This window comes from Prionailurus bengalensis, chromosome A2, assembly GCF_016509475.1.
Source record: "Prionailurus bengalensis isolate Pbe53 chromosome A2, Fcat_Pben_1.1_paternal_pri, whole genome shotgun sequence".
NCBI lineage: Eukaryota > Metazoa > Chordata > Mammalia > Carnivora > Felidae > Prionailurus > Prionailurus bengalensis.
This window is the reverse complement of record NC_057348.1, coordinates 151,367,969-151,390,924: the sequence shown is the minus strand read 5'-3', so window position 1 is coordinate 151,390,924 and position 22,956 is coordinate 151,367,969. Positions and strand designations below refer to the sequence as shown.

The 22,956-nt window shown below is 41.8% G+C and overlaps 1 pseudogene; it reads left to right on the top strand.

The window, feature by feature from the left end:
• The first annotated feature begins 11,470 nt into the window (after positions 1-11,470).
• Positions 11,471-13,631, top strand: LOC122488339 (annotated as a pseudogene).
• Positions 13,632-22,956: the final 9,325 nt, after the last annotated feature.

The following is a 22,956-nucleotide window of genomic DNA, read 5'->3' as shown; positions in this document are numbered from 1 at the left end:
TGAATGAATGAATGAGCGAATGAATAAATATGCCCATGATGAACTGGCTATAGATGGGAGGTTCCAACGACCCCTTCCTTGGACTTCAGATGGCAGTCACAAGTCCAGGGTGACCTGTATTTCTGACCTACTGGCTATAAGTCAGAGTTTCCCAGGACTCCCATCTTGGGTACAATTAATTTGTTAAAGCAGCTCACAGATCTCAGAGAAATGTTTTACTTACTAGATCACTGGTTTACTATAAAGTATATAACTCAGGAACGGCCAGATAGAAAAGATGCATAAGGCAAGGTATGGGGAAAGGTCTTGGAGCATCTGTGCCCTCCCTGCTTCTCCACAGTGTCACAATATGAAAGCTCTCCAAACCCCATCTTTCGGAGTTTTTATGGGGACTTCCTTTCATAGGCATGACTGATCATTGGTCATTGGTGACTGATTCCACCTCCAGCTCCTCTGCTCTCCCTACACACCCCTAGAAGCTGGGGTAGGGGGTAGTGTAAGCTCCAAGTTTCAATCATCTAATTATGTGGCTGATTCCCTGAAAACCAGTTCCCATCCCTAGGTTACCACTGAGCTTTCCAAAAGTTACCTCATTAACATAAGAAAAGACACCTTATCATTCTTACTGAAGAAAATTCCAAGTGTTTGAGGAGCACTGGCCAGGAATGTGGTCCAAGACCAAATATATATTTCTTATTACAAATCACAATATCACACCCCCAAACAAAGAAGATACAGCTATAGCCTTAGAGGAGATATTCTTCCTTCAGAAAAGAGCCATTTGAATATTTTGCTTTTGATCAACGTTCATTCACAGTTCATGTTTGAGTTGTTGGAGATGATTTTGTTAGTTTCAGAATACTATTTTCAGCATGCACATTTCGGAGTAAGGGTAGAAAAGATAATCTACACATGACTTTTTTTTTTACTTCTGCTAATTTAAAAATTTATTTAACTTACGTAAGATGCTCAGGAGGGGAAGAATTAGCATAAATATGAGAGAAAAGGATATGGGAAGATCAGCAAGGAGACACCGAGATTAACAAAGGAACTCTATCCAAATAGAATACAGGTTTTAAAATGTGTAAAACTTCTGAATTCTTTCACATACGAAAACAGAAACTTTTTGCATCTTGCTCTGAGCGGTTACTCTTCCCTTCTAAGCATGAAAAGAGGGAAATGCTAAAGCCAGTTTCTAAAGCAGATACTCATTCTTGTCCAAGACAGCGGAGTTTGTTATTTACTAAGCTGTGATGAAAAATAGTTTTTATTGGTGTCAGATGCTGTACTTTCTACAGCACTGGTCCCTTTGATAATCAAATTCAACTAACATATTAAATGAACCCAGCATTAATCACCAGAAAAAGTCCAGAGGTGAATTACTGAAGAGGGCATTTAAATGAAGGGGGAGACTTGAAGACTAGAGTGGGCAGGGCATATAAATAAAGGAAGGATAATTACATTCTATTTTAAGCAAAGATCATGGAAATCTCTATTTGTTTGAGTTCTGGAAAAAATCAATTAGTCTATAATTGGATTTTTTTTTCTGTCAGACAATACCAAGCCAAGGGGAAATCATTACATTTGACATCACTAATAAAACAGATAGGTTTTCAATTAATATTTAGTTTTCTCTAAAGAAAATAACCTCAGAAAATCATCCATCAATAGATAAGCTTGCACTTCTCCCATATACAGATTTCTGTGTGGTATCACAGAAGAGAAAATTTCAAGTGAGATAATTAAAAAGTGAGACAATAGGTATGTGTATTAATGGAGAAATGGTTAGTATTACTGGGAAAAGAGTGATTTGAGAGCTACGTGGCCCAGGTTTGAACTCTAGCACGTACTGTGAGACCTCGGACAAATTATTTAAACTCTTTGTATCTCAGCTGTCTCAAGTTTAAAATCTGACAAATTGATTTCACAGTGTCCACTTCCTAGGACATCTGTGATTAGTTCATAATAAAAAGTTTTTGTAAATTCCAGTTATAATCCATGGCAGGGAATAAGTACTCGATATTTCATAGTTGAGTATGACGATGAGGGTGGCAAAGAGTTGTGTTTAATATAGTACCGTAACAGTAATTTTTATTCACTAGATTGCCATTTAATATACCCACACATATGCACCTGCACTCCCCACTTACCCTCCACTCCCCCACACCACTCTGGCAGGAGCAAAATGCAGTCCCAATCTCGGTGTGGCTTCTGACAAGATGTCTACCCCTCTCTTCCCAGCAACCCAGTCTTGACTGCCTTGAGACTAACACCACCAAGATCACCGTGCCTTTTGTACCTGTTTGTACTCAGTCACCAAAGGGAACCCACAGCTTCCAGGTTACCCCTCTACTTCCATCTCTAATTCCCTAGACATTCTTTATGCCTCATCTCTCATTTCCACCCAGCTCCAAAACCCAGCCACACCTCCCTCTGAAATTCATAGCCAGCCATCGGCAAAATTCCCTATATCCTCTATCTTTTTTCTGTATTTCTCTTCCAATATCCTTCTCCACTGAAACCTGACTTTCCTGACAGCCCTACCAGGATCTGTTTTGTCTTTCACTCCCTTCCTATCACTGGGACTGTACACTCCTTGCTGCTTCTAGAACATAATCTTTCTTTCCTCTCTAAAAACGAAAGCAAAACAAAACAAACTTTGACTCTCCTGTCGTCACACTACACCACTACCATTTCTCCTTGTTATAACCATTTATCATCACCCAACTGTCACTCATGCTTACTCCTTGAAGATTTTAGCTCCCGGCTGACTGTCACTTTCTGCAACAACATACCTGGGACGATTCTTAGTGGTTTAAATTTTCACGTAGATGATTATTCTAAAACCCACACTCTTAATTCCTTAATTCTCTAAAAGGAGTTTATTTCCCACCCTACCAGAGCCATAATTCATGCTCATATCCCAGACTTGGTCACCACCCACACCTACAACCTCCTCAGACCTCATTTTCAAGTGTCCCACTCTTCATCCACTACCTATCTTTCTAGCTCCTTCCATCTAGTGCCACAACTCCCACAATTTTTCGACCCCAGTAAATCCATTCATCCTGCCTATTTTTCACTGCCCTTTATTTTCTTCAGTGTTTTACTTCCTTCTCTAATTAGTTGAAATATCATAATCCAAATTATAGCAATCCCTTGCATCTGCTTTGAATATTTTGTCCCTCTCTTGCCTCAACTTACTTTGTTAAATCCAGTGTTCTTGCCTTTCTGCAGGTGAAAAATGGCTAGATAAAAATATAGGCATGCTGGCTAGTCTCACTTCCAACTGGCATCCACTAATCTTATACGGACCACTCACTGATGGCAACCCTTCGACATTTCTCACACATAACTGTTTTGTAAGTTAACTTCTAAAACCCCGAACCCCTTCTCCCCAGTATTTAGGTTCAGCTGACGACCTTGCTTTTCTTTCAGAAAGAGAACAGAAGAAACCAAGGGGGATTTTTCCAGTTTCCACAACACATCTATTCACTCACCTTTATCTTTGCCTTGCTTTCCTCCCTGTGTGATGGCTACAGTGTCTCAAGCCCCAGCTAAGGCCACATTCCACCTGTCCCTTGGCTCCCATCCTCTCTTACCTACTCAAGGATATCATTCTAGCAATTCTCCTCTTTCTCTCCTGTATCATCAGTTTCCCTTCGCTACAGCAACATTCCAGTAAGCACACAAACCTATTGCAATCTCTACTATCTAAAACAAATAATTAAAAAAAAAAACCTTTCTTTACTACAAACCACCTTTCGTTTACCATATCATTTCTACGCTACTTTTAAAAGAAGAAATTTCCCAAGAGTTGTCTCTATTCACTATCTCCATTCTGTAGGTCTCTGGTCTCTTTCAAAAAAGAAAAAAAAAAGGCTGACTGAATGAGGGGTTTGTCCTCCCCCTCAAAACACCACTAAAACTTTCAAAGTCAGCAATAATCTCTTCCTGGTAAACTCAAAGGTCACTTTTCAATATTCCTCACACTTGACTGATCACCGGATGCCCTATTTCAGCAAAGAGTAACTCCCTCTTCTAACTACTCAGAGAAAAAAAAAATAGAACTATCCAGGTCTTTGTATCCCTCATATGCACATCCAATCCATCATTAAATCCTGCCATCAGTTCTTTCAAAAGCTAAGTAGAATCAAACTCACCACATCCACAGCAATCGTGGAATCTGTGCTGTCACCATCATCCATGGCTGGAGAGCTGGCACGACTTGCTGACCGCCTCCCTGCTTCTGTCTTTGTCTTCTACGGTCTTTTCTAGAAAGCCAAGAAATTGACCCTCATAAAATGTAACCGATCTCCACGTGCCCCCCCCCCTTAAATTCATGTATGCCAGCAGTGGTCAAACTCCTGTTTGCAGGTTAAATCCAGACAGAAGACTCCAACACACAAGCCAAATGTGATGTTCCCACTTTTAAGGGGGAAGCAGAAGGAGAAGCAGGAGCTTAAGTGGAGGAAGAGGATGAAGAAAAGGGAGAAGGAGGAGGAAGAGGAGGAGAATTGAGGAAAAGCAGAAGAACAGAAGGGGGAGCGTATGTGACAGAGATTTCATGCATCCTGCAAAGCCTAAAATACTTACTGTCTGGTTCTTTAACTGCTATCCCCTGACCTGCACAAGCTGTCTCTCTCTAATCTCTAACTCTTCAACTTCCTCTACTTTAATCACATTAATATTCTTGTTCTTTTTTTTTGATCAATATTCCAAACATGCTTCTGCTTCAAGGCTTCTGCACTATTCCCAATTCTATGCCTTCCCTGACTATCCATACATGGGCATGCCCACCTACTTCTGGTCTTTGTTCAAATGCCATGTTCTCAATGAGACATTTATTGACTGCACCCCACTTTTTAAATATCTATTTATTTTGAGAGGGGTGGAGGGGTCAGAGAGAGAAGGAGAGAGAATCCCAGGGGGACTCCATGTTGAGATCATGACCTGACACTTAACCAACTGAGCCACCCATGCTTTTAAAACAGCAACGTTTCGCCTCTATGGCACTTCCTATATTCCTTCCTTGCTTCATTTTTCTCTAGAGCCCTTACTGTCAGAGGGCATGGAGAGACTCAAGAAACAGGCCAACCACCCCAGACCTGTAGGTCACAGGTTTAACAAGAAAGATAACTCATGTACAGAGTGTGCCTTGGGAGGCCACAAGACAGGAAGATCTCAGCACCCCCTTGCCAGATTCTTAAAAGTTTAGACAGAAGTCTTAACAACGTCCAGTCAGGTATTCAGTTGGTCTCATCTGATGGTCTCAACAACACCTTGCTGTCTGAAGGCTACACCTGTCCTTGAAAACAGTCCCCACAGTGGGCAGAACACACATCTGAGCATATGGTAAGGGGATGAGGAGACTCTGATGGCCCAGGTCCTGCTCTCAGGTCGACTGGTGGTCACGTCTTCTTGAAGACCTCCTCCACTGATCACTATTTAGCCTATTATATATTTAACTCAAGTTTTATTGACTGTCTACCCCAACTTTAAGGTGAGATCCATGAGAATAGGAATGTGTGCTCACCTTATTCACAGCAACGTACCCAGCATATATGACTGTGCCTGGTACACGGTAAGCACTCAAAAAATATTTGTTGACCCAAAGAAATAACCTCATGTGAACTCTGCTAGGTTTTGGTCATATAAATATACATCTTCTCTGCAGTCTTGTGGCTGCTTTTAAAACGTTAAAATGCCAAAGTTTTCTTTTGACTTGCAGTATATTTTGGTTGCTTATTGTTACCATAACAAACCTTATTCTACTATTTACCTAAGCTGAACCCAGTGTAAGAGGCAAGCATTCTCAGCAGGGATATACAAGAGTAGAATATTTTATTACGTCTTTCAGCAACTGCTTCACTTTGCTAATCTTCTCACAGTAAAGTGCCCCTCTTCTAGTCACACACGTCTGCCCTTCTCTCCCCTGTCCACTTCCCCTATTTTTCTTCCTATCAAAAATATTTATGAGACACACAGAGAGAGAGACAGAGAGAGAGAGAGAATGAAAGGTTCAAATAGAAAAAAAGGATACGGCACTTTATATTCTGAATTAAAGATCCATTCAATCAATCAATAAGATTTATTTATGAATTAGGAAATAAGAGTACATTAATGAAAGAATGGGTAAAAGATCAGAAAAGTGAGTCAGAAGGCCACTCCCATTTAAAGATGGAGTGGCCATTACTAATCACCCCATGCAAGGGGCTGGCATGGATCTTAACGCTGGGATATGGATGGGGCTTGAAAAGGATGTTAGTGAGGCCATCATGGAAAGCTTGATTCTCATATTTACCAAATAAAAACTGTCATTTTCATTCATGACTGTCAATTCTATAACTATAGATATAAATAAAAAATAGACTATAGCTCAACCTTAATTTATCCTTACTTCTGTAAGCACATCAAAGCACATACTCTACTAGCAATGAATTTATAGAAACATCCTTGCCCATGAATTTCAGGACAATGAACCCATCAACTGATCTCAGACATCTGAGACTCCTTTCCATTGAAATTCTCACCAATTAATTCTACTACTTTCCATTCCTGGGAAGCAACAGTCCCCTGGAATTCTTGGGCTACATTCTCTTCTTTTTTCTCTGGATGATTCTGACTTTTGCCCAGTCATGTCAGAAGCTGTAGCTGTCGGTAACAGTCATCAGGAAACAGATGAAAAGCCAACATTAGACAATTTGAGGTGAATTTAATAAAGGCCATTTTCAATGACATGGGCAGGGTGCAGGGGGAAAATGCAATGATGTAGTACCCCAGGGTTGTTGAGATCAGGAAGCTACTCCTAGGCATGAAAAAGACAAGAGACAGGAGCGATAATAGAACTTAGAGAGAGTCCTCTACAGAGAGGGCCACCTAGGAGGAACTGTAGCCTTCAACAGAGGGCAGAGTTTACCCACAGATAACCTGCAGGAACTTCCTCTCCATCTCCTAATCTCTTATTGGTGTCTCCTATTGACAAAATCCAACTAGAAGTCACAGGACAAGGAAGACTGCCGACAGAGTCTATACGGGTCACTTTCCCAGGACAGAGAACAGGAAAGAGAAGCGTGGAGATGAATCTAGAACATTAAATGGCATTACTGGTTAACTGTAATCTCTATGCCAATTAAGTACTTTTCACAGACAGTTCCCAGATCAGTTAAATGCTGGGGGTCACAGAGAAAGAACAAGTATGTTCAAGAGACAGCATACAACTTTCAGCACATATTGGGAAAGACATTGAATAAGTGGAACCAGATTCTCATTCCAGGTAAATTCCTAGGAGGATTCCTGTAATTTTTTCAGGTTAAAAGTTAATCAGGACTATGTTCGTAAATGTGTCAGACAGCATGACTAACCGGGTAGAAGAGTCTTTATGAAATAGACCTCATTCTTTGCATCTAAAACACAAACTCAGTGGGTTTCTGAACTGGAATGACAACTCCCTCTGTTCCTTTGCTCCTTCCAACCTTGCTCTGTCCCTGTTCCCATTCCAGGTCGCTGTTCAGCGTACTAATGCCAAGCCTGCTTTTACCCAAAGTGCCTGTTTCGTATGCTGTCATATATACGCTGCCGGTTGGATCTCAGCCAGTGGAATTAAATGAAATGGTGTTCTGTCAGACTGAATACTAATTATGTCTTCATGCCAAAGCTAGGTCTGCATAATGACATCATTCGCAAGTAGGCTGGAGATCGAGGCTCAGAGAAAGTTTGCTCTGATATTTATGGATTCAAGCAAAGCGGTGCTATGCTGTTTGGTCTACCTGTTTTGCATTGGTTTCTTTGCTTGATAGACTTGGCTTTGAAAATCCAAGGGCTTCTCTGGGCAGCACCATGGATTAAGTGAAAGCTTCGTCGCCTAAGTCAGCCGTTCTCCCATTTAAAGGCTACAAACCCACAATTCCATTCCCCAGGGAAGCCTTAGGGACACTAATTTTTTTGGACTGCCAGGAGCCTCACATCCTCTCCACGTCACTGACACATGCCTAGCATGATAAAGTCTCTGATTTGCTGAGGCAGGGTGGTTTACATCTGTTGGTGATTCTCAAATTTCCCCATCTTGTGCATGTCTGAACCTTGATCTCACCAGCCGATCAGAAGTAATATCCTTCATCCTTCAAAAGAGGTTTACATATCTTGTTGCATTCGCTGTGTTCAATTAGCTAAATTACTGATAATTCCATGCTACGATCATAATGAGAAGAACCTTTCCAAAGCCCTCGGTTTTCTCTCAGTTGGCATTTTAACAGATTTTCTAGAGCAGTAACTTTACCAATGGGAGCAAAAAGACAAGGAACGAACTAACGTTAAGGGAGGCCCACTGGGAACAGAAGTTTAGGTCAAGGGAAAACATATGTTATCTATTCAATTCAACATACCCATAACACAGTCTTTGAGTTTAAAGAATCTTGCTAGGTATATAAAGCATAGACGAACATATGAGAGTCCTATATCCCAACATCTCATAATTATATGGAGCTGTGGAAAGAGAATCAGGCAGGTTATCAAAAGATGCCACTTTGAGGTCAATCTGTAGGTGGGTAGCCTTGGAAAACCATTTAATTCTTCTGGCCACTGAATGTTGAGAATTTAATAAATGATCACAGGTTTATACAGGCTTTAAAATTACCCTCTCCTCTCAGGCTATAGTATATTGGAATTGAAATAATTCCTTTAAATTCTAAAAAATTTACTGTTATACAAACCTAATTGCTTTCTATTGCTGTCAGAGAGTAGCCATCATCTCTGAACATTATAACAAGTTCCACTGATTTTTAGAGTGCCAGGCACAAGTTAGAAACTCAAGACACTGGTGATTTTTTTTAACTTAAATATTTGGCCTACAATTAGGAAATTCTTTTTTCCAAATGAGGGTTCCATACTGCTTATCCTCCCACAAAAGTCCCTTATGTAGCTTATATCTGTATGTAACTGAAAGGACACTTATATTCCCCATTTCCTTTATTATGTTGAAGCAGGCAAAAAGCATAGTAAACAAGCAAATGTCAACAAAGTTCAAGGCTGTGAAATATAAAGTCTGAAAACACTGAGGTCAAATCTCCAGACCACTGCCCAGGGCAACTCAGTGGCAATCCACCACTGAGTCTTTTGTCAAAAAATTTCTTTCTTTCGTTTGCTTGTACCACTAGAGCTACAAGGCATGACTCCAGGTGACTGTCCTGGAGTTGAAAAGTCTCGAACTGTTTAAAATTCATGTTCTGATCCACGCAGGGGGCAAAGATCATCATCATCTGTCCAAGACTTTTGTAGATGTGTTGGATAATAATCCATCATGAGAGTGATCATTAGAAGATTTTTTTGTTATACCAGTCAGTATATAATGTATAGTTGATTTGGTATAAGCAAAGTTTTCTTGTACTTCAGAGTTTTAACCCCTTAATTCAAGATTTTTTTGAAAGAGGGGCCAAGATGTTGACCAGAGCTAATAAGCTTCTTAAACTTTGTGTGACGATGGTATATACAATTATGTTTTACTTTGGTGTCTGTGCCACGAAAGGAATTTTTTAAAAACTAAAATATTTTTAAGAGAGAAGTTGGCGAACGAATAAGTGAGGTCAAATGAGCAATGGTTCATTATCAAAGGCAACCTGAAGACATGACCACCACCTTCAAATACTTCAAGATCCAACAAATAGAAATATAAAGGTCAATGTAAGAAAAGTCCTCCTGATCCTTTGTGCTTATGATGGCATGAACTTTTTGAGGAAACATATTTCCCCGCCACCTTGCTCCAAAAAGAATATAAGGTGGTATTCGAGGATAAATAAAACTTTGGAAAGTTCTATGAATTAATTGCAGGCGAGAATATGTAAGAGATAGTAGGCTCCAACTGGCTTTAAGATCACATCCCAGGGCATTCTAGAAGGGACTTCCATGTAGGAGGTTGAACTAAATAATTCAGAAGAGTCACTGAATCTCAGAGTTAAAACTGTGTTAACCTCTGGACCAGCTATCTTATTCAAATGCAGAAAATCTTTCTTCAATAACTTTGATCGAGATAATCACTAGATTTTATGTTTGCTGTTACCTTTCTGGGAAATACCTCCTGCGGTGGTCTGTTCTCCTGAGGGATAATCAATTGTGATAGAGTTCTTTGAGGCAAAATCCACCATTTAACTTCTCTTCACTATTCCAAGCTTTAGAGCCTCTGGAATGGCCCAGGTGAAACGTACCCTTTTTGAAAATCAGTCCTTCAGGGACTGCAGACAGCTATCATGCCCCAGTTAATCTTCTCCTGCGCAGTGGTTAAGAGTTTAGGCTTTGAACTCAAATGGAATTGGGTCTGAATCCTGTATTCATAACAAGATAGCTTTTCCACCCAGACAAGTTACTTAAATGCTCTGAGCTTCCTCAGTTGTAAATGGGAAAAGAATATCTACCTAAACATTTTATTGTAAACATTTTTTTAAATGATATATAAAAAAGGACAGTGGGGCACCTGGGTGCCTCAGTCGGTTAAGCATCCAACTCTTGATCTTGGCTCAGGTGGTGATCTCATGGTTCAGTCCTGGAGTTCATCCCCACTAGGTCTCTGCATTAACAGCAGGGGTCCTGCTTGGGATTCTCTCTCTTTCACTCTCTCTGCTCCTTACTCCCTCAAAATAAATAAATAAACAAGCATAATACTTGGTGCTTTTTATATGTTCAATAAAGTTCCTCTTACATCGTCTCTATCCCCAGATATCTGACATTTTCTTTAAATGGCCCATATTCTAAATTCTTTATTAACATGTCACAAACTGTCACTCTAATTCTAAATTATAAAGGACATCAAAATTTTTTATAGATGAGATATAGACATTTATAGCAGTGGCTTTCAAACCTATGTGATTCAACACTCTTTGTATTAATAAATATTTTGTAAAACTCTCTTCACAATCCTTGAAATGTATTAGTAGAAAATTAATCTACCTGTAAAAAAAATTTTTAAATAATTAATATTTGAATATATCTGGATTCAGCGCCCTCAAGCCCTGAACCACAGACCTGACCATTGTAGCTGCTACAGCCGCAACATGGCCAAGTGGCCCATGGTTGAGTGTGGCTAAGTGCCGAGCGGCAGCAAGGTTTGAACTTGGAGTTGGCCTGAAGCCTGTGAAGCCCTGAGGATGGCTGTGGCCACACCAGAGGCGATGAGATGTGTGTGCACATCTGAACCCTGTAGACACTGTCACCTCTGACTCCTTTAGCCCAAAGCACCTCATCTCTGACCCCCAGCACAGGAAAGTAGCATAGACAGGAGGAACAAAGCTTTGCTGAGGCCAAGGTGCAGTGAACCTGCAGGCTGACCTCGCTCTTGGCATTCACACCAAATCTGGGGAGAACCAACCCAATGCCAGCATGATGCTAAACATCTCAAGGCACAACTGGCAAACCTTGACCCCAAAGCCACCATTTCAGCTCTTCTACAACTAAGACCGTGCTTCTGTGAGGCAGGACCCTGATGGTGCTACTCCCAGAAGAGCATGGAGAGCCTGGAACCCAATGGGGGGGGGGGGGTACCCCCCCATCCTCTCTTTCTCCTGGCAAGTCCAGCAGCAGCACTGACCAACTCAGACACGTCTGTAACAACAGGGACTTGGCTTATAGCTCCTCCTTCTCCCAGTTCTACAGTTCTGCAGGCTCCCTAAAAACTCCCTTCATAGAGGAATATTTGCTTACTGCGCTAGAGAAGAGTCCAGAAAATAGCCCTCCGGTGTAGCCCAAGCAGAATTACACCCAGAAGGCCCAACCTTTCCAACCTCTGCCGCTGATGGGCATCCACCTGGTACCCTCCCTGGAGGCACACTTTGCCCAGGTGCCCCAGCCTCCCACGAGTAGTAACAGCAGCACACTCCACCTTGCATTGGCCAAGCAAAGTGGACATACAGTTCCTTGGGAAGCTTGTGACAAGATGGCCGCCCTTGATGAGAACGGAAACCAAAATGCATCTCGAAGGCCTGAGTTTGCCTTCGATGAGCCCCTAGAATATGACTCAATGTCCTCAGTAGAGAGGAAACCTGAAACTTTAGCCAAATGTATCTCCCACAAAGTCTACTTCTCTTCCCTACCTGAAAATGAAGATAATACCTCTCTAAAGAGACATCCCACACCTCTCCAAGGCAACAGCTCAGATTTCAGTGAGAGAAAGGGCACCCAGGGCAAGACATCATATAGCAATTCCCACAGCCTCAAACCCCCTCAAGCAAGTGGGTGAAGATAAGGGATCTTCCAGGATCTCAGGGCCTTGGGAGGACGATCTCCACAAAGACCACAATGAAGGCTAGAGAGAGAAGGCTTAGTCCAGAGCCTGTCGAGCAACTGTGGCGGGACCAAGGCAGCCTTTTCCTCTCTCCACAACATTCCTGGAAGTCTAAGGAGCAAAACAGACTGGGGCTAGGAGGGGGAGCCCAGGAGGGCTACCCAGGAGGGCCTGCCCACCTGTCCAGCCAACGCCCAGGCAGAGGACGCTGGAAGGAAAGCTGTGACTGATCACAGGAGCCTGGTGGACAGACCAGTTTCCTATCCAAGGTTTGAGGGGAGAACCCACACCTTAGTCACTTTCCTACCATCCAGACCCCAGGTAGAGGAGCCACCCTGCCTGCCACACCAGCACACATCCACTCTGGGCGGGAGCAGGCTCTGCGGGGCTATCCGTGCAGGGGACACCATGCTGGGGGCTGGAGGTTTCCAAGATGGAGCAGCAGAAGCAAGGAAGCCGGGACCCCCGAGGGTGGGCAGCTTCCATTACAGCCACAACCACAGGCCCAACAGGGCCCTCCCAACTCCCAATACCTTGGGAGGTGACTTCGAGGACACAAATACCAATATCTGGTTTTCTGAATTCCCTGAAGCCCTAGACAGTGGGGAGCAGCCATTTAAAAGGGGGGAGCCAAGGGGCACCTGGGTGGCTCAGTCGGTTAAGCCTGAAACTTTAGCTCAGGTCCTGAGCTCATGGTTCCTGAGCTTGAGCCCCGCAGCGGGGTCCGTGAAAACAGCTGGGAGCCTGAAGCTTGCTTCGGAGTCTGTGACTCCCTCTCTCTCTCTGCCCCTTCCCCTGCTCACGCTCTGTCTCTCAAAAATAAATAAACATTGAAAAATAAACTTTTAATAAAAAAAAAAAAAAGAGGGAGGGAACCAAAGCTGGAAGAGGGTTCCTGACAGCCACAGGATGAACAGCTGAAGAGGGGTGTGGACAGGGGCCTGGCCCGCCACCCCCCACCCGGGGCCCGAGGACACTCACCAGCTCCGCAGCCTGGGCACCCTCGGGCTCTGAAGCCAGGACGAGGAGGCCCTGTGGCAGGACGACAGGCCCTCCACCCAAGTCGCCCACACTGACGAGAACAGCCCAGGGGTGGCGGGGGGGGGGGGGGGGGGCACACAGTCCTGTGTTCTCGAGGCCACCTACTTTGGAAAGGCGACCTCGAGCAGGGGAGCTGGTGTCTGTCTCCCTGCAGACCCTGCGGGAGCTGTACCACGTGACCCCAGGGGAGGGTGACCCCGCCCCTCTGCACCCCTCCTCCCAGTTCGCACCCCCCCCTCCCTGCTCCCACGCCCTAGGGTCCTCGCTGAGCCTGCCCTCGGTCCCCCTGCCTGACCCCCAGCAGCTCCTACTGGAAGCCTGAGAACATGACCGAGGTGGGGGGCTCAGGGGAGGCTGAGCCGGAGCCCCTGGGCGCGCAGAGGAAGGGGCTGTGTTTCCCAGGGAGCGCCACGACCCTCCAGGACCCGTGGGAATGCCTGGTGTTCCACATCCTGGCCAAGTACCTTCCTTTCTCTTTCTTTCTTTCTCTTTTCTTTCTTTCTTTTTTTTTTTTTTAACGTTTATTCATTTTTGAGAGACAGAGTGTGAGTAGGCGAGGGGCAGAGAGAGCGGGAGACGCAGAATCCGAAGCAGGCTCCAGGCTCTGAGCTGTCAGCACAGAGCCCAGGGTGCTGGAACTCACAGACCGTGAGATCATGACCTGAGCTTAACCCACTGAGCCACGCACCCAGGCGCCCCTGACCAACTGCCTTTCTGAAGAGCAACTCTGATGACCAGCGTTTTGTGAAAACAAGTCAACCCTCCTCCCTAAGCAGCAAAAGCTGGGCAACAAGATCACAGGAGGCCCGGAGCAAGGCACGGGTCCGCTGGAGGTTCTTGCCTTGTATTTTCATTCCTCAGGCCTGGACTCTGGCTCTGCCCCCCAACTTTGCCAGTGAAATGACTCCTGGTGTGTGTGGGGGGGGGGGGGGGTGTACTTTCAGTGACACTTTCCCAACGTTAACTTCCTCTCCACTTTAACCTCTTCTGAAATACCCAACCAAAAGATTGCCCTTGATTTCAATACAATTTTAGCCGAAAAAGGATTCAATGTAAACCGCAGTTTAAACTGTATTAGTGGGGTTCCTCTGGATAAAAGGAAACAACTGTATCCTGTAAAAAGCCAATGTTTTCCTTCTCACTCTTCATGACTGATCTTTGAGAGCTTGAATGCTGTCGGGAAAGTACCCCTTTCTATTATTACTTTGTACTAGAAAGGGAATTCATGAAATCGTGAGAACTGATTGGAGGGTGTTTGATGTGTTTCAGTTTTTGTTTAATTTATTTATTTATTTTTCATTTTTAAAAAGCTGAAGCAACATAAATCAGTATGTGTCACCTTCAGGAATGTAGGCATAATGGTGTTCCTTACTTGTGGGCAGTGCCCCCTGAGGACAAGTAAAAATAGTCCTCATGAAGGGTCTGCAAAGCCTTAAAGACTTAAAAAGTGACATACATATAAAAGAAAACTGTAAAGCTTTGAACACTGTTGTTATTTAAATTTTTAAAAATGAAAAAGACCATTATGTCTGTATGCTAACCATGTATCTTACTCTATTTTGTGACGGACGTAGCCAACGATCTCTGAGTTTTGTATTTGGGGAAAACATTAATGAGATGAAGCACGCTAAAGATAGTAAAAAAAGTTAATGTAATATCCTAAGTGTAATATAAAGGAGACATTTTTAAAGAGTCGCATATAACAAAATAATGTGTATTTCAGTATGCAAAAGGCTAACAAAAAATGGCAGACATAACGAAGAAAAGAGATGATTGCACCTGTACATAAATAAAATCTGCATTGATGCACCAACCTCAAATGCGAGCTGATACAGGAGTGAATAGTATGGCTACTAGGGACATAATTTTGTGAACTTGTAAATAGCTCCTACTAAAGTTCCGATCAAAAACCAAAGTATAAGCTTCCCTTTTTATACCTAGTAATTATACACCTGGAAAATTAATACTCTGTAGTAATATATTAAGATTTTATGTTACAAGTAGTTAGGTTTTAAGCTTAGGTGATTATAAGCAATGTTTGCCTATAATAATACCCTGTAGGACGTTTGAAGGTCAAAAATGACAAAGGAAAATTCTTTGAACATGACCTGGTTCATGTACTGTAGGATGTGTAGCATTGCTGGATAGATGCTCACTATTGCCAAAAGGTCTGGAATGATTAAAAAAAATTACATCTGCAAATTTCCAAAACACCTCTACTGCAAATCCCTGTTTGAAGGGTTCTAGATCTATCTGTGCTCCTAATCTTTATCTGAGCCACTTTTTTAGGAGCAACTATAGTATCATTTTGGTGACATATCTGGCAGGTTGTGGATTTTCAACTACTTCTTTGAGAACTGTCCTCAATTTTTTACCCTTTAAACTAAGCCCTATCTGTCATATTGAGGTAAGTGACACTAAAACTAAATTCTGTGTCTTACATTTGTTTTTGCTGAATTTCATTTTCTTTATTTCAGTCCATCTTTTCAGTCTATCATTGTGAATCTTGGTTCTGACATATCGTATTATCTCATCTTGGTTTTCATCACCTGCAAATTAGATAAGCATTTCTCATCTGCCTCCATCCAAGCTGCTACTAAAAATGAAGAAAGAGAAACAATGACAGAGCTGTTAGAACTTGGCTAGAAACTTTCACATCTTGACATAGCTCCTTATACATTACCTTTGTATTCGTAAGGATACAGCCAAAAGGGACCCATGAGAAATGTGGTCAATAGCCTCACTACAACTAGGATAAACTACATCCATGGTATTTCTCTTATATGTGAAATTAATATTACCATCCACATCTAATTTTAGGGCAAAATGCTCAATAGACTTATTTTGGTCTTTAGTGGCCCCAATTTCCTTTTCTAAATTATTTCACAGGCTTAATTTTAATAACTTTAAGAACTCTGACATAAATATACACAGTCTTAAAATATTACTGCAGGAGTTTGGCTACTATAGACTCTGTTATCTCCATGGTCTAATGCAATAGAAGCCTATATCTTTCTCAAGCTTTAACCTGCAGGGCAGGTAGAGGGCTCTGTTTCACTAAATGGTTCATATAAACAAGACCAATCAGGTCATCTTTGGTCCATAGTTCTCAAGCTTACCCTGAATTTTTACCTATATCCAATAAAACAAAGGAAAAGCCAGCAGAATGTCATGTAGGAAGAGTATATAAGTTAAGTCAGGGAGTGGCATACATCATTTCTTTCCATACATTTACACACAACTCACTAGCTAGAACTCACATGGTCACACCTAACTCTAAAGAAATCTAGAAAATATCATCTTGCTGCCTGCCTAGAAGAAAAGCAAATGGATTTTTGGTAAACTAATAGTAGTCTGTGCCAATACCATTCTGAGACCTGTGCGAGAGGTGCTCCTGCTCTGTGCCTCCACGCTTCAGGCATCCCCATGTTTCAGAATGCCTTCCCACAATGTTCTAAGTCATCACCAGCCTATGCCTGGAACTCATCAGGGCCAGCACTGTTCTCTGGGCAGTGTACCTAGAGTCTAGACCTGGTCCCATACGAGTTTCTATCACTGGAAGCATCAAACTCAAAATTTTCTAACTCCCGGTAGCTCAAACCTGCCATGGCTAGTAATACTCTCCAGCTGGGGTGCCCTGAGTCAATACCAGGGGCTATGTGGGCCACAGTCTCTGCTTTTCCACTTCAGATATTTGACCCTCTAAACAGACAGTGGGGTTGGCTAGACACTCCAATGAGACGGGGCCACTATGCACAATGTGCATAGTGCTGGCACATTGGTTTGGGATGACTTTTATCCAAGACAGAACATAGGACAAGCTTAGAACTCTGAGTTAGCAATGGTCCGCTGTCAGCCGTTGGGAATGAGTCTCATGGGTAGGACCCTGCATGGACCCCTTACCCTTCTGTGTTGGACCATGGTTGTGCCTCAGGTGTGTAGCACCCAAGGGTAACGGGGATGGCAGCAGCCAATATTTATTCTTAGGATTCCCACCATCAGTCCCCAGGGAGGTCACCCACTTTCTTCACAAGTTCTGCATCATGTTCCAGGCAGTGCCTCAGGAATGGCTGCACCTAATTCCTCTGAAGGTGATGAGACGGTACCTCCATAATGCCCAAGGGACCTTCTGATTAATGTCCTCTGGACTCCAACCAATGTGGCATGGTTGTGCTTTCCTCAGCCAAGCTTATACCATCCTCAATGAGGGATGGATCTTCCTTACATGAATGGATCCATGCTTGTTCTGAACACTGGGTCCTTGCCTCTCTTCTCTACCGGTGGCAGTATGTAGAAGGTATGGACAACATGAAACGAGATCACATTCTAAGAATGTAGTGATTGCGGCCTAAAGAGTTCAACAGATGGAGTTGGAAATGTGTTGTTTTATGTTCTCAAATCACAAAGTTACTATGACCAGATAAAGAATTACTGTTTACACTTTCCTTTGTTCTCTAGATAATGTTGGCTTTTGTGGTTATCATCAGTGAAGCAAAGTTAACAACTTTTGAGTCATTGGGAACCAGTATTCATGGAGCGCACAATGAAGATGCTGTATCCTGGATAATAATGTGACCAGCATTAAACAAATGGTTATGAGGAAACTGCAGAAGCAAAAAGATCCATACTGTTCTTCATATGAATGGAATTCTAAGAGCCATGGTATTTGAGTATTAACAGCATTACAGCCTTTTACTCGGTAGGAGACAGGAAATAGCCAGGAATGTTGCATTTGACCCATCGATCAATCTGGGGAGTATTTTCATTTGAACAGTTTTAATTCTTCAGATCCAGGACTATGGGATGTTTTTCTGTCTGTGTCAATCTTCTATAATTTCTTTCAATGACATTTTGTAGTTTCCCGTGCATGCCTTGTGTTTAGGCAGTTTCCGAAGTATTTTATTTTCGGATGCCCTTTAAAGTAATTGCTTTCCCAATTTCATTTTCCTATTGTTCAGTGCTCATGTACAGAAATGCCACTGATACTTGTGTATTGATTTTGTGTTCTGTGCCCTTGCTGAACTTGATTATTGCATGTTTAATATATGTTGAGATTTGTTTTCAGTGCTCCAAGAGGCAGTTTGTAACTCTGCATTAGCCTTTATCTCCTGCTTGTACAGAGTCTCAAGGTCAGCCAGAGGTGAGAGCTTGGGGCCTTCTCAGGTCTTTCCTGGACATGTGCATAGCTTTGCACATGCTCTCAGTTCCGCATATGTGTGTGGCCTTTTACATTCCCAGGAATATATTAGAGCTTCTCAAAGCTGCTGAGGGATGTCTGATTCCCCAGGTTGCTTTTCCTTTTAAGGTTTTCTGTCTGGTCAGGCTTTTCTTAACCCCAACTGGTAGGTAATGCCGCCTCAAGCAGCTGCAAGTTAAACATTTGCTAATGATTTGTTTGTTTTTTGTTTGTTTGTTTTTGTAAAAGGCCCTGTAGGTAGTTCACTTCGAGTGAGCTCCAAGTCAGGTGAAATAAAAACACACTCTGAGAATGAAGCTTTTCCAGAAGGGTCAAATGTGGCAAATCAGTGGGAATGGGCTTTTGGGGTGCTCCAAACTCATTCTTCCCCATCCTGTGGGTGCCAGTCTGTCTGCTTTCCCAGCTACCATGGTTGGTTTTTTAAAGCTACTATGGAGCTGGGGAGAAGGGTTGGGATTAGAACAAGTTAAAAAGCCACAAGACTGTCTGTTCTTACCAAGATTCCACTGTTTGTCTTGAGTAAAACATTACTCATTTTGTTGCACATTGTTCGAGAATTCTGAAACTGCTGATTTTAACAGATTTTGCCAATGTTCTTGTTCTTATAGGGAGGAGCAGATTTTCAGAATACCATACTCCACCATTCTGGAAGTGAGATATCCACACCTACAATGCTTAGAAAAAAGTGAGATGCGCACAAAAATGCAGACAGTGTGAATTCACTTATATAATGTTCAAAATCAGGCACAACTAATTATGATATTAGAACTCAGAATAATGATTATCCTTTGGGGAGAAGCACGAGGAAAAGAACCCAAGGAGGACTTCTAATGTTCAGTTTGATGATCTGGGTGCTGGTTATGTCCGTTTATAACATCCATTACCTGTATATGTATGATTTGGGCATTTTTCTGTATGTATGTCACCCTTCAATAATTCCATAAACACAATCAAGAAATTAGGGATATGTTTTTGTATACTAGCTGTATAAGTAAGAGTCCTGTTGATAGCTCCAGTGATATTTGAGAATGTTCTAGTGCTTAGGTTGTTAGGTGGTTCATGCATGTTCTTTCAATCATGCATCAGATTGTACATGCATATTATGAATATTCTTTCATGTGGATCTAATATTCCATAATAAAATGTATTTAAAATATTCTCAGTGTTGTCCAAATCCTTCAATAGACTTTGACGTTTAGGGACGTAACTGCTTTCTATCCTTATTTGAATATTTAGAGTACTTCTGATATTTCATTTCATGATGTTGTAATTAGAATGCACACAAATAAATCCTTGAGTATACATCTGATTTCCTTAGGATATATGCCAAAAGTGGATTCAAGGGGTCAGAGTATGTGAACATTATACACACATTTAGTATATAAAATCAGGTATCTGTTGGGAACATTTTACAAGTTAACTCTTTACTCTCCTCAGAAACAGAAGAGAAATTTCATTTTCCTGCCTCTTTTCAAACACGGAGATGAATACATACACACATATATATCAATATACTTATACACTAATATTTAGATATTTATTAGGTAGAATTTAATTGCAAGTTTGCCGTATGTTAAGGGAAGGGTGTTATCTCATTTTATCTTATCTTTTCTTGAATAACAGCTATATTGAATATTTTTCCCTAAGCTTTTTTGTTTTATTTTTTTATTGGCTATTTTGGTTTCTGACCCTTATTTATTATTTTATGTACATTTGGGTGTTTCCTATTTTTCTTATTGGTTTGTAAGATCACTGAGCATTTTTAATTGTTTTCTAAAGTCTATGAACCATATTTGATTAAGCCTGATCTTTAATTTTCTTTGATACATTAACCTCAAATATTGCTTGAGCATATTTGCTAAGGTTTCAACCACTTCCATTTCACCAAGGATCTTTTTACCGATGTTCGGAATGCTGTACAGAATAGTTTTCTCATTTTCTTTCCTTTTTCAAAATAAAATTTTCAGCTTCAATGCCGTCAGAGGTAATGGAGCTCTCACAGTGTTCTGTATGTTGTGGCCCCTTTTGGGTTCTCAAAACTGCCTTGCAAGAAGATGCCAAGGAATGAAAACATAACTTTATGTGTTCCTGCAGCTCCCCCCACCCTACCCCCCACCTTTCTCCAACAGTTGTAGTATCAACATCTAAATCTGTCTTGGAGACCATCAGAGACAATCCCGTCAAGCCTTCTGTCCCTGTTTGTATCAGTCACCACGGAAAATATGGGCCCCCCAGATTCTCTCATCTAAACATTGTCCTGCCTATATGGCTTACTAAATCTTGAATTGACCCAATCTCATATACCACCCGAAACCTCAAAGTGAGACACTGTGTCTTCTAGACCACACGATCAGTCACCCGAAAAATCCACTGTGTCCCTATCCTCATCTGTGAAAATTTCCCAAAGCATGACTTCTCCTGGGGATAATTCTTTTCACGTAGTTCTTTCAAGAGTTGTACATAGATCACTGTCCCTCATTTCTCCCTAAAACCCATGGGTGTAGGGATTAGCTTCCTAATTCATTTTATTAAAGGGATACCCATTTGCCCTGTCAATCAGTTATGTTTTCTCCCAGTTTCTTCTCACATGTAATCAGTGACCAAATGCTACAGACTCTGCATCCTTAAGACTTTGATTTTTCTTTTCTTAATTATCCAGTTCAGTAACTTTTCACTTCTTTCCTGGGACATTGTAATATAGATCAACATGGTTCCAATTTTTTCACTTGAAAAATGTGATCCACTTCTTGTCAGTTATTGTTTTATTTTTTTTTAATTTTTTTAAATGTTTATTTATTTTTGAGACAGAGAGAGACAAAGCATGAACGGGGGAGGGGCAGAGAGAGAGGGAGACACAGAATCAGAAGCAGGCTCCAGGCTGGGCCATCAGCCCAGAGCCCGACGCGGGACTCGAACTCACGGACCGTGAGATCGTGACCTGAGCTGAAGTCGGACGCTTAACCGACTGAGCCACCCAGGCGCCCCGTCAGTTATTGTTTTAAAACATAGATTTTATCAAGCCGCTGACATAAAACTCAAATATAATAATTGTGTACCTAAGTATACTTAATATGTACTTGATGCCTTAAGCTCTTTTTTTTATGTTTTATTTATTTATTTTCATAGAGAGACAGAGTGTGAATGGAGGAGGGACAGAGAGAGAGAGAGAGAGAGAGAGAGTGACAGAATCTGATGCAGGCTCCAGGCTCTGAGCCATCAGCATAGAGCCTGATGCAGGGCTCAAACCCAAAGACTGTGAGATCATGACCTGAGCCAAAGTCGGACGCTCAGCCAACTGAGCCACCCAGGTGTCCCTCGATGCCATATACTCTTATATATACTCTATGCCAGTATTAGATAAACACCTCACATGTGATATCTAAGGTATCCTTGAACAAATCTTTGAGGAAATAGTATTATCATCAAGAGAGACATTAATGAACTTGCCTCCAATATAGTTTGTGAAGGACAGAAGTGACAGGTGCAATTTAAACTCTGATCTGCATCCAGAGATCAACAAAGACTACCAGACATACTTTTCAAAAAAAATGTTTTAATGTTTATCTATTTTTGAGAGAGAGAGAGACAGGGCATGAGCAGGGGAGGGGCAGAGAGAGAGAGGAAGGCACAGAATCCAAAGCAAACTCTGGGCTCTGAGCTGTCAGCACAGATCATAACCTGAGTCAAGGTTGGACACTCAACCAACTGAGCCACCTAGGCGCCCCTACTGAACACACGTTAAAAAAAAAAAAACCTTTCATTGACTCTCTGCTGAAATCTAAATTCCTAAATCGGGCACTCAATTTCAATCATCAGATGAATACCACTTATCCTTTTCAAGCTCATGTTTCTCTTTGCAACCTTCATCCTTTCTGTAATAAGAGCTCATATAAGTACAACAGGTGCATAATATTTCTTTAGGGTTTCGCTTCTCTATCAGTGGCGTTTATGTAGAGCAAATAATCTCTGTGAACACAATCAAATCTAACATTATGTGATTCTATAGTACTTTCCATCTCAAACTAGAAACAGCAAACAAGCCTGGCCATTCTTTCCTTTGGTTCATATTTTACCCTCCACCCAGAAATTGTATCTTGCTAACCCTACTTGTCCACATCTTTCACACGCTTCAAGGGCATGCCTAAGTGCCACTTTCTCCATAAAGTGCTGTGTGACCCCACAAAAATAATTATAATAAACCTATCTCTCTGCTCCTGTTATTCAGTTTGTGCTTGCATTGTAGGGCAATACTCACCACCTCACATTTTACTTAGCTTTGTGCTTTCCCATCTCATTCACTTGACAAAAAGCTCCCCCAATTAAGCAGTCTGATTTTATCTAGCTTACTCTCCAGTCTACACTGCTACGGTTATTATGTTGCAAACAGTAGTCACTCAGTAAATTTTTAATAAATGATGTGATTATCAACTCACTAGCTGAGTTCACTTTC